The sequence below is a fragment of the Budorcas taxicolor genome, chromosome 9 (assembly GCF_023091745.1).
Source record: "Budorcas taxicolor isolate Tak-1 chromosome 9, Takin1.1, whole genome shotgun sequence".
NCBI lineage: Eukaryota > Metazoa > Chordata > Mammalia > Artiodactyla > Bovidae > Budorcas > Budorcas taxicolor.
Genome location: NC_068918.1, coordinates 71,445,423 through 71,459,779, shown reverse-complemented (window position 1 = coordinate 71,459,779; position 14,357 = coordinate 71,445,423). Strand labels below are relative to the sequence as shown.

Below are 14,357 nucleotides of genomic sequence, written 5' to 3'. Positions count from 1 at the left end.
TAATGATCAAAATACATGTGAACAAAGCCTAGATACTTCCTAGAGAAAGGCCCCAAATTTAGATGTTAGCTTTCTAGCAGTCAACCTAAAAAGGGATACTAAATAGCTTACAATGTAATCTATAAAGCCAATTTTTAGGAAAAATAAAATTTTCCTTGATATTGATACCACATACATATTTCTGATATGTCCTCACTTTAAAAAGACAATTAAATATTGTGAACTGCACAGCTCCCTTTTAATTGCTAAATAAACTGAAATAGACACCTTGCTTTGTCCATAGTAGCATGCAATACATATTTTTCTTACCATTGAATTGTACCTAAATTTGTTACCTAAACCAAAACTTGGCATAGAATCATCATCACTTTTCTTTGATAAATTGATTAAAATACTGACAAAAATCATCTCAATCCCTAACAATACCATAAGAAATGAATATTCAGGCCATCAATAAATATATCCTTAATGTTAATGGGCTGAAGCACAATATGACTATTGCAATATTCTGCTTTAGGTAGTGATATATAGAATTATGAGATTTTATATGATTAGCTATTATATTCTCTTCCTCACAGGATTCCCCCTTAATCTTATTATCTTTCAAAAATCAATTTATTGAGTACCTACTGTGACAGACACCTGGATACAACAACCTTGATTGGGAGGAATTATTGTTTTCATTTTCTCACAGAAGAAAGAAGTATCAAAAAGGTTAAATAAATTATCCAATATTATGCAGTTAAAAGATTTAGATCCCTGATCTCCATCTCTTGCCTCTCCAGCTTGGCAGATTCTTTACCACTGCACCCCCTGGGAAGCCCTAGAACTAACGCAGGGGTGTGAATTTCCTGAATTAAAATGCAGTATTCTTTTCATTTGCACATTTTCTCACTCGTCTTAACATGCTTCAGGTTCTAATCCAGGCCTGATCTTTCTTTTCCCCTGGTTTTCAGTGCTTTTCACATCTACATGTTTGGCATACGTATACATAGAATTAGAGCTTCCCAGGTGTCACAGTGGTAAAGAATCCCCCTGGGTCAGGAAGATCCCCTGGAGAAGGAAATGGCAACCCAGTATTCTTGCCTAAAAAATTACATGGACTGAGGAGCCTAGCAGGCTACAGTCCTTTGACTCCCAAAGAGTCTGACAGGACTGAGCATGCATGCATGATAGAATCAGCATCAGACTTCACAAGTCTTTAGCAATTAAAATGACCACTCCAATCAGTACGGAGGCAGGAAAGAAAGTGAGAAATTGGAAAGACCATGTTAAATTAATATTTTATTGTTTACATTTCAGTTAAAGAGATTTAAGCCTAACTCTTACTTACTTTAGTTACTGTATTGAGATGAGCTTCTTAACAAAAGATAAGGTGATTGGATGTTTAAAATTATTATTTGTTAAAAAAATACACATTTCTGTTAACTTTTTTTCTACCTAAACTTTTAAATAACATCTAACTTCTCTGCATCTTGCAGCATTTGCAAAAAATTTCTCTTTGTGGTTAGTAGATGAAAAAGTGTCAGAAATTCAAAAACTAACCCTTTTGGAGGTTTTGGAATGCTCAACTTTCTCAAAGTCCGCTTAGGTCTGTCGCTTAGTCCTGAGGGGTTTCTGTGTCCTCAATTATTGGATATGGTGGTAGACTAACCAAGATCCAATCTGTGCTCTATGTCTTGAGAGTTTATGAAGCTCTTTTTTATTCAGTAAGCAAGAAGAGTGTTTTCTCAGGTGCTGGGCACACACATGTGGTATATTCACAGTCATTCATTATTTCATTCGCTTATTCACATTTATTTATTCCTCCATTCACTCAACTGACAAATATCTATTGACTTCCTACTCTGCCAGCTACTGTCCCATGTCCTGTGGGACATTCAAATGACTTTTTAACTTTCAATATATTTCATTGTGGTTGAATATATATAGTTAATTCAATAAGGCAAGGAATCTATATCCTAGATATTAACTAATAGTTCAGTCTTTTAAACTCAACATTTCTAAAATCAAAATAGATAAGTTTTCATGTTTATGAAAAGATCTCATGTTTAGTAAGAGATCATGTTTAGTAAAAGATATCCACAGCTATTCTTTTAAAGAAAAGATTAGACATATATAAAATTTTAAAGATTGTTTTATATCTACTATTCATAGATAATGTCTTAAATAGTTCATCATCTTTAGAGTTTTACTGAAAAATAAAAGAATTTTAATATTCTATTTGATATAGTATTTAGATATATTTATCCAATACTTTGGCCACCTGATGCAAAGAACTGACTCATTGGAAAAGACCCTGATGCTGGGAAAGATTGAAGGTGGGAGGAGAAGGGGACGACAGAGGATGAGATGGTTGGATGGCATCACCAACTCGATGGACCTGAATTTGAGCAAGCTCCAGAAGTTGGTGATGACAGGGAGGCCTGGCGTGCTGCAGTCCATAGGGTTGTAAAGAGCTGGACACGACTGAGCGACTAAACTGAACTGATCTACTTAGATAAGTTTTGTGTATATTTTGGTGCAAAGTACTCTTTTTAAATAGCCTAATAAGAAACAGTGTTCTTAAGATTGTCTAGTGATTAATTACTCAGGGAAAATAGCTGTTTAAACTCATTAAGCCCCTCAACAGTTTCTAGCTCCTTCATGCCCGTCAGATGACCAGCATTCTACTTTTCTGAGTGAGTTAAGAACATCTTAAGGAAAATTATCAGTTTCTTTTCTATCTAACATGTTAATTTGCTTCATTATTTCTTCTTTTACTCCAGTCTAATTCAGAAAAGTTGGACTTCCCTGGAGGTGGTTAAGGTTCTGTGTTCCCAGTGCAGGGGACATGGGTTGCATCTCTGATTGGGGAAGATCCTGCATGCTGCTTGGTGCAATCAAATAAAAATAGAATAAATAAATAAAACAAAAGTTTTCATTCTTTCTTCTAAAACTGATCTTTTAATCAATGCCTTTGAGTTCCCTTTTCTTTCCCACTTTTCCAAGAGTTTATTCCCTAATTCTCTTATCACTTTTCTTTTTCCCTTTAGCTTCAAGTCTTCTTTATCTTACAAACTTATCAAAATTGATTCTTTTTCAGGTTACACATTTGTAGTTTGTCCAGGAAGAGATGGAAAGAGATGAAATATGTGTGAACTTTCTACAGTGTCTCTGTGATTGGGGTAGTCTGCTTGGAACTTATGATGTTAGTCACTGTCTACCAGAGTTCCCTTACCATCCCTCAAGACCTTTCCTTCTCAGCCCTCACTTCCATTAGCTCGATGTGCCAAGTGTTCTAGTCAGACCAGCTATTTCTTCAACATCCCCTGGTCTTCTCTAGTGCATAATGATGTATACATATTAAATGCCTTTTCTTTGTATCTGTACTTGCCAAATCCTAGCATTCTTTTAAGACCTAAGAGAGTGTTTCCTAATTGCTGCATGCCCAATCAATGTCTTGTTTCTGTACTCCCATAAGGCCATTTTATGCCTCTGTAGCGTTTACAACTTGTTTATATGGTTTTCTCATACACTAGACAGCAAGCTCTTGAAAGAAGGATTCTTGTCTTGTTTATTTTTGAATTCCACATGTGTACATTATTTTGAATTCATACTCAATGTCATTGAATTTGATATCAGTTAATAGATAAATGAGACAATAATATCTAGATTCAAACTTCATATGAAATTTGATTTCCAGTAATATTTTATGTCATCACATTGAGGATATATATGCTTTGGAAAATGTATCATATGATTGAGTGAATGAGCCAATAGATGAAATTCTGGAATTATCTGACAGAGTTTGTCTGTTAGGATATTATAAGCACCTGCTTGAAACTTGAACATTTTTCTAGCCTTAAACTTTGCAGGTGATGACATATTCCAGGATGAGGCTAAAAACATGAATGCCACCCAGAGACTATCAAAGTGCCAGGGTAGTACCTGAATAACTACATAGCAGAGGTGATTATAAAGCTTTTCTGGTTACCTCACTTGGATAAGGGATTCCCTGGTGGCTCAGACGCTAAAGAGTCTGCCCGCAATGCTGGAGGCCTGAGTTCGATCCTTGGGTCCAGAAAATCACCTGGAGAAAGAAATGGCAACCCCACTCCAGTATTCTTGCCTGGAAAATTCCATGGACAGAGGAGCCTGGCAGGCTACAGTCCATAGGATTGCAAAGAGTCACACACGACTGAGCAACTATGCACGCTTCACTTGGATAAAGCATGACTTCCATTTGAACCACTTACCACTGTTGTCCTACCTGGTTGTGCAAACCCTTCTTGATCATATACTTTGTTAAGCTCTGATAATAGCTGGTATTCAGATTATTTGTCATTTCCTAACTTTATGTCTAATTCCAAACTCTTGAGGGTTGTACCCTGTTATTTTTTTTCTGTTTGCCTCATCAATCCGTGGACAGTGTGGAATCAAGATTTGAGGTTGTGTACCTTCACACTGGCACGTGAGTCCCCATTTCCCCATTGACTGTAAAAATTTTCAAGAGAGACAGAATTGATTATTTCAGCAGCTCAGTTACTAACTGAATAGGGCTCATCTGATTAGATGGTAAGATATGCCATAGGCTTTGCCTTGATTTCTTCTTGAAGGATCTTTATTGTGTGCGGACCTAGGATATGGAGACTGAAAACAGTTTTATTCATTACATCTGAGAATCGGTTGTAGCATGAAATTTTGGAATGCAATTCAAGTTGTCAGCTGTGCTTTCATTACTTTGGGTATTATTTCCATTGATGTGGGAGGCTCTTCCCTAAGAGAGAGATTTTCCTTCAGGCAAGGTCAGCTTGTTTATGCATACTTATGAATGTAATGCATATTTTACCACTCTATTTCTCTGTTCTCTTTGTTTACAGAATCCAAAATTAACGTTGGCTTTTCTTTATGCTAATCTTGGCACATCCAGGAGTAAAGGAGATTTAGAGAAAGAGTTATGACCTTATTTAGTTATACCAAAATTGTAACCAAATAGTAAACATAAGTTCTGTAAAAGATGAGACTGGAGAAAACAATACCTTGGAAGTATGACTTTGTTATGTCATACTTCTCATTAGAGTACACTAGTCAAATAGTCCTCCTTTGGCTTTATCCTTCAGGTATTTAGTTAAAGAATAAATGTTTACAATAACTTGTTAAGCAGTAGTTATTTACCTGCCATAATATTATTAAGGGATAGAGTAGAGGGAATTGAAAAGAAGAGAAAGAAAACTTAAAGTGAGAATATAAATATAAAAATGTATCACATATGAGAAAACAAAAAAAAAATTCAATTAATACAGAACATCTAATTGGCCATGCCCTTTAGCAAAAACAAAGCAGCAAAGAGCATTCTGCAAGCGAAGTAGTACCTGTGAAGGTGGGGTCCTGTATTTCCATAGGCTCTGTTAGTGAAATTTCGGTTTTATGAACCAAAGGGCTTACCTCCTTTAACTGTCAATTAATGAGCTGTTCTTGCTTTGGGATAAAAATTGATAAACAGTTTAATGAAGCATTGGTTTTTAGCTACTGTAATTTTCTGTTCATTTGACTTATTAACTTTAAGGTATGGGTAGTAAATGTCATTGCTCATTCTAAGTTCAATATTATTTATTCCTCATTTTTATTCCTTTTTTCATTTAATCAGTTTCTGCAGTGGCTAAGGTTAATAAACTTGTAATAAGATAGTAATATGGATAGTGGAAAATAGTTGACTTGAATGGTTGAAGACCTAAGCTATATATAGTCCAGGTCATCATAATGACCTATGAGTCCTTAAGCAAGTATTTTAACTTCTCTGGTTCTCAGCTTTTTTCCCCCTGTTATTTGGCTGAGAGACTCGATGATTTCTAAAATCTTTCATATTACTAAATACTCCCTATATGATTTAGAATAAGCTCAACAAATAAGGGTGATAGAAGTGAATGGTTATGTATTTGCTCCTAAAATAAGTTAGTCTGATGTCAAATATGTGGTCAAGAAAAAAGAAAAATCTCAGTTACAACCCTGATCTTGGAAAACTTGACATGTGTTTAAGAATACATGTGGGGGAGAAGTTTGCATTGCCAACACCAGACAGTCATAGCCCAGATGCAGAGTCAGGACCAGAGAACAGTATACTATCCTGAATCATCAAAGAAAGATTAAATTATGTTCAGGAGACTGTAATTAACTCAGGGAGAAGGCTAATGTACTTTGGAAAATAACCATTAGCAGATGTTAAAACAAAAATTATTTCTCTGTGGTCTTTACCTAACCATAAGATTGTATTAACTAGAACATTTACCTTATTCCCTAAGCTTCCCCATGAACCAGACTTTCACCACAGTAAAATAAAATAGATGAAACTAGAGAGAAACAGGAATGATAGAGCCTTATGTTTTTATTTAATTTGATTATTTATCTCTAAATCTAACACTGGAAACTGCAAGTTTTTGTATGCTAGCCTACATGCATGCTCAGTTGTGTCCAACTCTTTGTGACCCCAGGGACTGTAGCCTACCACGCACCTCTGTTCATGGGATTCTCCAGGCAGAAATACTGGACTGGGTTGTCATTTCCTTCTCCAAGGGATCTTCCCGACCGAGGGACTGAATCCACATCTGTTGAGTCTCCTGCATTGACAGGCAGATTCTTCCCCTGAGGCCTCTGGGAAGTCCCATATTACTGTGTGTGTGTGTCTGTGTGTGTGTGTCTGTGTGTGTGGGTGTGTCTGTGTGTATGTGTGTTTAGTTGCTCGGTCATGTCGGACTCTTTTCCACCCCATGAACTGTAGCCCGCCAGGCTTCTCTGTCCATGGGATTTCCCAGGCAAGAATGCTGGAGTGGGTTGCCATTCTATTCTCTGGGGGATCTTTCTGGCCCAGGGATTGAACCTGGGTCTCCTACATTGCAGGCAGATTCTTTACTGACTGAGCCACCACTGAAGCCCATTAGCACGTATAGTTTTCTTTAAAGACAGTATCATTGTGTCTCTCAAGCCTTTTGTGCTTGTCTTGATAGGACTGGCCATTTCCTCGTTTGTGCTGTGCCCAGTACTGTGCTTATATTTTTGTCAAAGCGCCTAAAACACTTTGCAGCACTTACTTGTTCACAAATGTTTCCCTTCTAGGCTCTGTAGAGTTTGCTTTTTCATTTATGTATTTTGTAAACTTAGCTCATTTTCTGATGAGTATAGACGTTCTCAGTTCAGTTCAGTCACTCAGTCGTGTCCGACTCTTAGCGACCCCATGAATCGCAGCACGCCAGGCCTCGCTGTCCATCACCATCTCCCGGAGTTCACTCAGACTCACGTTCATCGAGTCCATGATGCCATCCAGCCATCTCATCCTCTGTCGTCCCCTTCTCCTCCTGCCCCCAATCCTTCCCAGCATCAGAGTCTTTTCCAGTGAGTCAACTCTTCACATGAGGTGGCCAAAGTACTGGAGTTTCAGCTTTAGCATCATTCCTTCCAAAGAAATCCCAGGGCTGATCTCCTTCAGAATGGACTTGTTGGATCTCCTTGCAGTCCAAGGGACTCTCAAGAGTCTTCTCCAACACCACAGTTCAAAAGCATCAATTCTTTGGAGCTCAGCCTTCTTCACAGTCCAACTCACATCCATACATGACCACAGGAAAAACCAAATGTCTAAAAGTGTCACAAAAATAGTCCAGAAACCCTAATTAAGGAGGCTTAAGTTATAATCATTAATTCACAGGTACTTCTTCTTCTGTGTTTTTAGTAGTTCTAATTCACATAATGCTTTTATTTTGTATCTTTCCTGTGCTCCAGCACTGACAACCTGCCAAGAAGTGGTACTCTCAGATCATTTTCGCCAGCAGTTTCCAGAACCAGCCCCCTAAACACAATGGCAGAGTAATCGAATTTTTACTGTTTGTCCCTTCCTCCTTTTGTGAAAACTCCCCTTTTCCAGACACTTTTCACTTTTCAAAGCCTTCTATGTAGTTGTCCCAGCAGTGAATTGTCCCCCGCTCCCAAATTAGCATTCTTTCCTGTTCCTACTCTTTATCCATTTTTCGTCTTTACATTCTGAACCCAGTTCCAACCTTTAGCTTCGTACCATAACTGTTTCTAAAAATATGAGCTTATAATCAGACTTATCTGCGTGTGTGTCTGTGTGTGTGTATCTTCCCAGCCTTTAACTATCTTCTCTACCACCTCCCAGGTGCCTCTTATTTTGCCCCTCTAGACATTCCAAATGGAACAGTTAGTGGCCCCATTCAAAGTTCTTTTTTGTAGCAAGGAGAAGCTGCTTCTTCTGGTACACTTTTGGTACACTCCTATAAAGTATTTAAGCATACATTTATCTTTCAGTACTCTCCTCCCATCTTTGCCTACTACTTTTGAATCTCTTCTGCTCCCTTCTATAAAATAAAAGAGGTGTGTATCTCTTTTCTACTACTGAATATATGAAGAGTGGTAGTCCTTCTTTTAAACATTTCTTTTAACCAAGCAATATAAGGATCATATCTTGTTTCCAGGTCCTATTTGCCACTTCTTCCATAGAGTTGAAGCACATAATAATTGTTTTTAATTGTGACAGCTCTCATCTAAAGTGTAACTGGTATATTTTATTGGCTCTTCTACTAAAATTATGATCTAGTCTGTATGTGTTTAACTCAGAAAAAAGGTTGATTTGCATGAGAAGTTTCCCAATGAAATGCTAACCATACTAAACTATTAATCCATAACTTGTCTTAAAATAATTTGGAAGAATAGAAAAATGAAATACTAAAGAATCTTACCAGCAATGGACATTTTAGATATGTCTCCATGTCTGTCTATCTATCTGTTAATACCTGCCTACCTATCTAATCATAGCTCAACATGACCCTCACTTAGCTTAGTAATAATAACCTGTAAGCTTCCAAGAATAAAGGTCTAATGTCAAGGATGATTTTTTTAGAAATAGAAACCACTGGATTAGAAACAATAATGTTCAAATTTTCCAAGTGTTTATTACAAGTAGGCGACGGAGGTTTGGAAAATATTTTTAAGGAACTCTTCTGTAAGCCTGTAAACGATGAAAAATCAGTCTTTACTTTGTTAGTAAAGTGAAAGATAATTTTGCCTCATATTTAGGAAGGAATTTTAAAAAACTTGGGGATATTTAACAAGATCTGTGAATACAATTTTCTGAAAAGTTGTTAGTTTTATTGGATATTAATGTTTCATTGCAGAGTGGTTTCTTATGAATCCAATAACCTAGAAGTAAAGCTTAAAAAATGAAAAGTCTCTCTTTACTTTATTCCATTGTTTAAAAAATATACTGTGTGAACTGCTGATTTCTAGGAAATACAAGCGTAAGTTGTAATACTACACTCTCAGGAGCTGTTTGAGGAAATATTTTTCTTTTATTTCAAAGAAGATACTGAGGCACAAAAACTCAATTAAAATTAAGGCAAAAACAAATTTCTGAGATGGTTATCTCTATGTCTCTATTTTAATAGTAACAACAATTGCCTCCCTTGTAGAGGCCATTACAGATTCCAATTCAAACAAAACGATTTGCGCAAAATCTCCAAACTTGGTGTCCTATCTTTCATGTTATTATCATTTAGATCTTTGCTTTAAAATCACACTAATTACTTGGAAGTTTCTGTGAGGTAAAGAGCAGTACAATTTATGACCACTGCTTTTTGTTCTTCAAGGGCAAACCAATCATTGAAGAGGTCATGTGTAGCAGTTTCATACGATAGAAACAGTTTTCAAACCCTCTTAATGAGTGAAAAAAGCAATCTTCTATCATCTAACATTCCAGTTATATGTGCATATCATGAGACGACTGTTTCCTATTTCCCGTGGTCATAGTCCTGGCGAGTCAGACTGGAAAAGCAGGGTCAGAACTGGGAACACTGCCCCTGACACATCTTGTCTGGAGGACTCACATGCTCCCTTTTGCCTGTGGAAGCTATTGGTGGGAATGACGCTTTCTGGGTTAGGGGATGGTTGGGTGCTTGTGTGCAGCTGCCAGATAGCTGGAAGGAGTGGGTGTCAGTGCCAGCATTCTGAGGCTGAAGTTCTCCTTTGTCTTTTTACTTTTAGTTCAGTGGCCATGGGGTCGCCAATCTCAGGTAGTCCCTGGATACCACAAGTTGTTGTTTCCTGTAAATAGCTGTATCTGTAGAATCTTGGCCTATTTCTATCTTGGGTGAGTTCGTCTCAGAGTGTGAATAGCTCAGTGATTTATTATTTTTTATCTGAGATGCCATGCTTTAGCTCAGGTCATATTGCCAGTGTACAATTTTGTTTTTTTTAGCACTTGAACTTGATTTTCTTTTCAAAAGAGGTGCTCTTTGGTTTGTTAATATGGATATGGTTTAAATATATAAATATATATGTATAATTATAGAAGCTATAATATTGTTGTTGTTGTTCAGTTGCTAAGTCGTGTCCAAATTTTTGTGACTTGATGAACTGCAGCACGCCAGGCTACCCTGTCCTTCACTATCTCCCGGAGTTTGCTCAAACTCTTGTCCATTGAGTCGATGATGCCAGCCAACCATCTCATTCTCTGTTGTCCCCTTCTCCTCCTGTCTTCAATCTTTTCCAGCTTCAGGGTCTTTTCCAATGAGTCGGCTCTTCTCATCAGGCAGTCAAAGTACTGGAGCTTCAGCTTCAGCATCAGTCCTTCCAATGAATATTCAGGGTTGATTTCCTTTAGGATTGACTGGTTTGATCTCCTTGCTGTCCAAGGGACTCTCAAGAGCCTTCTTCAACACCACAGTTATACACATATAAGATTATACCTTATATATATATACTATACATAATAAATATACTATAATTTAATATGAAGAAAGTGAAAGTGTCAGTTCCTCAGCAGTGTCTGACTCCTTGTGATCCCATGGACTGTAGCCCACCAGGCTCCTCTGTCCATGGAATTCTCCAAGCAAGAATACTGGAGTGGGTAGCCATCCCCTTCTTCAAGGGCTCTCCCAACCCAGGGAATAACCAGATCTCCCATATTGCAAGCAGATTCTTTACCTTCTAAGCCAGTAGGGAAGCCTTATTTTATATGTATATATACATATACATACATACATATCTTTAAGGACCCCATCGCTATTCCCTCAGTGTTCAATCAGTCATGCTCTTTGGCTTTGATGAAGCTTTCAATTTTGAGAATAGTGGAGCTTGTCAAGAGTCATTTAAGTGCCAGAAAATGGTTGATTTGAGGCAAGAACAAAGTTTAGAAAGAAAATAAATCTAGCATTCGCTTAATAATTTGCCCTTTGCAGCAACAGAATCTTATCTGACCACCCACATTCATCTGGCTGCTGACGTGGTTCTTGCTTCAATTGCAGAAGCTATTTTTGCACCTTTTGTGTCTTTTGAGGAACCGAGTGGGCCTACGTGCTTATAATGATTCATGTTGCAAAGTGCACAGGGTGTCCTGAAGTGATATGCAAAGAGAAGGAGAGAAAATTAAAGCTAACTGCTTCCTTTAAGCATTTTGAACAGTCACATGAAATGGTACTGGATTAAGGCACATTTTAACTCGCATGTCTTGATGCTTTAGTCCTTTCTATGAGATAACTTGTCTAGAAGAAAGAGCAATGTTTTTAAAAATGAACAAATAAACAATGGATATCTATAGATATGTAGTACCTATTTATATGGGCCTTTTATACTGGGAGATAAACCATCTAAAGATGGTGACTGATTAATCTATTTGGATTGTGTACTTTGACTGATCTTCTATGCATTTTTTTTTTGGATCAGGCTTGAATAAATTAATCCTAAGTATGAGAAAGTTCCTTTCTTCGTTACTTTCCAGAGTTTGTTATGTCTCAGGATTTAACTTTGGTTGGTTTTGGCTTCCTATTTCAGAAATTAATTTTAGCATGGAACATAACATTGCTGAAATAAACTATAGAAAAGAATTTTCTAGGAGGTTATCTGAGTCTTCATCCTGGGGAGTTTAGTTGCTGATGCACCAAAAGAAGTTTAGTGGGAATCAGCTTTAAGTTAGATTTGTATCATGGATTGCAGTGGCATAATTTCTAGTTCCAATACATTGATTTAACACTAGCATTATTTTCCACGTTGCTTCCACGTTTACTGTAACAGATAATTCTCTTTTAATGCAAGAACTTATTCAAAAGATGTAAAGTATGTGAAAAGACAGGAAATTTTTTCTTGAAAGAAAAAAAGTCTTGAAGGATCCAGTTCCAAATTTTCTTTTCTCAAGGAGAGCATTTCTGTGAGTAGTGTGTCGGTTAAATTCACTACAAGGTTCATCATTTTAAAAAAATCTTATTGTTTATTTTTTAGATTCCCAGAAGTTGTGCATGTGTTCCTGTGGAGGGAGTTGGCATCGTCGAAAGCAAAGACGGCTGTGATGCACTTTTTTGATATGAGGATAACAGGTTAATAGCTGACATTTATTTTTTTATTCTATGATTTTTACATTTAACTTGAAGAGAACTTTTAACTTACTGTGCACCCACCCGTATGTGAATTGACTGTCATCCAGTTTGGGAAGAAACAATGTATATGCTATTTAGTGAGTGAAGGTTTTGTTTTGTTTTTCGTAATAGCCCAGTTTTAATTATAATTTGCTTAATTGAAGCAGCTTCATTTAAGAGAATTTCTTTCTGGCAGTTTATTTTCATACAAAATGCTGTATAGTAAAACCTAATAACTTTTGTTACAGAATGTTAAAACATTCCACCAGGAGAGCAAAATCACAATTGTAAAAAATTTGCAAAAAAGCTTATGACAAAATATTAAAATGAGTAAGCTGTAGTCATAATTCATAAAAACTTTGGACAGATATGCAAACTGTACAACTATCTGCAGTCATTGTAACCAACATGCAAAAAATATAGTTTAGTTTTCCATTAGGTTTGAAATGCCAAGTTAAATTTTAATGTATGTCAAACTAGACGGTGATCATCACAATCTCTTTACTTTTTCTCCAGAAGTTCTCTTAATTGCTTGGCAAGGTTTTATATAGTATATGAGTACCTTCCTCATATTGGCTACTTGCTCCTTTTAGGGAGAACTAAGGTTGTGATGGGAATTTTGACTAATAAAAGAAGCATTTATAATGAATTTGGCTCTCAGAAAGGTGCCTTTTTAAAATCATCCTGTGGAAATAAGTCTGTATTCAGCTGGACTCTGGCACTGCTCATGGTTTTTCGGGAGATCCTTTTTCCCTTCATCCGGTACTCATAGGTGGTAGTGACTTGTGGGTCCGTCCGTGTTAAAGCAGCAGTGCTCTGAGATGCTCATGTATTTCTTAAAATATTTTGCAGTCGATCTATGACATTTTGAAAGCGAATACATGGAAATGGCCTCTAAATTTTTGTCCAGTAATTATTATCAGAAGACATCTGTTTTATTTACAATTGTAATTCCACCAATGTCTCAAAAAAGACCAAGTCACCATTTTAGTTTTAAAAAAATGTTCTATTATTAAGACATTGGAAGTAGAGAAGTAGTGTTTATTACCTGTCATTTTATACCATTATTATTTAGGATGTTATTATTTAATGCTCACTTGACTTTTGCCACCACTCAAGTAATGATTAATTTCCTGAGGTAAAGTTTTTTTCTAAGATAGTGTTTTTCTAAGCAAAAGATCCCAGATTGACAGCCCGGGGTACTGTAGGCCTTTATTCATCTACAGAGCTGGGCTGCCCGGCTGCCAATCCCACCCAGCTGTTATCCTGAAGAGACCTCTGTGGAGGTCTACACGGGAGGCTGTTTCTGTGCCTTTCCTCTCAGGGCCTGTCTGAGGAAATTGTTTAACTGGGTGCCAGATTTATTTGAGTGGGACTGAAGCATGGTCAAAGGAGTGGGCACACTTTTAGAAAAATGGCAACTCTTCCAAGTAATATCATTTTCTTTTCTTTTGCTCAATTACTTTAGTTCTGTTGCCACTGAAACAGCATGCAGAAGGTAGTGTCTTTTTCAACATTACTCCACTTAGAAAAATGCACGGAGCTTGCAAGACAATGCCTGTCTTTCTTTACCAACCGAAGGACTCCTATGGGCTAGGGCACCATCCACAGGAAACCCCAAAGTCATATCATCCTGCAAATTATCCTACTCCTTTCAGAGCACTCAAAGGCAGGAGGGAAAAATTTCAATGTGAATGTGAAGCTGTGCTTGGAATACTGTTCCTTTGTTGGCAATGGGTGCCAAAAGTGAATTTGCGTGGGTTTGGTTACCATAAAAAGAAACCTCAGAGAATGAAATGATAACCAGCTATTTTCTTTCCATGTGAGGATTGCTCTAATATTGCATTTTTAACACATCAATTAACACATAATTAGAGAATTTGAAAAATGAAATCAATCTATACATCATTGAGAAGTAATGTAGCTATAATTAACTATATTACTACTGATCTTCATAGCTCCAAG

At 36.9% G+C, this 14,357-nt stretch overlaps 1 protein-coding gene across 3 annotated transcripts in view; it reads left to right on the top strand.

Annotated features, from left to right (window-relative positions):
* The window catches only part of HIVEP2 (HIVEP zinc finger 2), a 216,236-nt gene that overhangs the window by 162,825 nt on the left and 39,054 nt on the right, over positions 1–14,357 (top strand). For all 3 annotated transcript variants that reach the window (XM_052645483.1, XM_052645484.1, XM_052645482.1), the window contains one exon: positions 12,259–12,353. The gene's annotated coding sequence lies outside the window, so the exon portion shown is untranslated. The remainder of the gene's footprint in view (positions 1–12,258; positions 12,354–14,357) is intronic.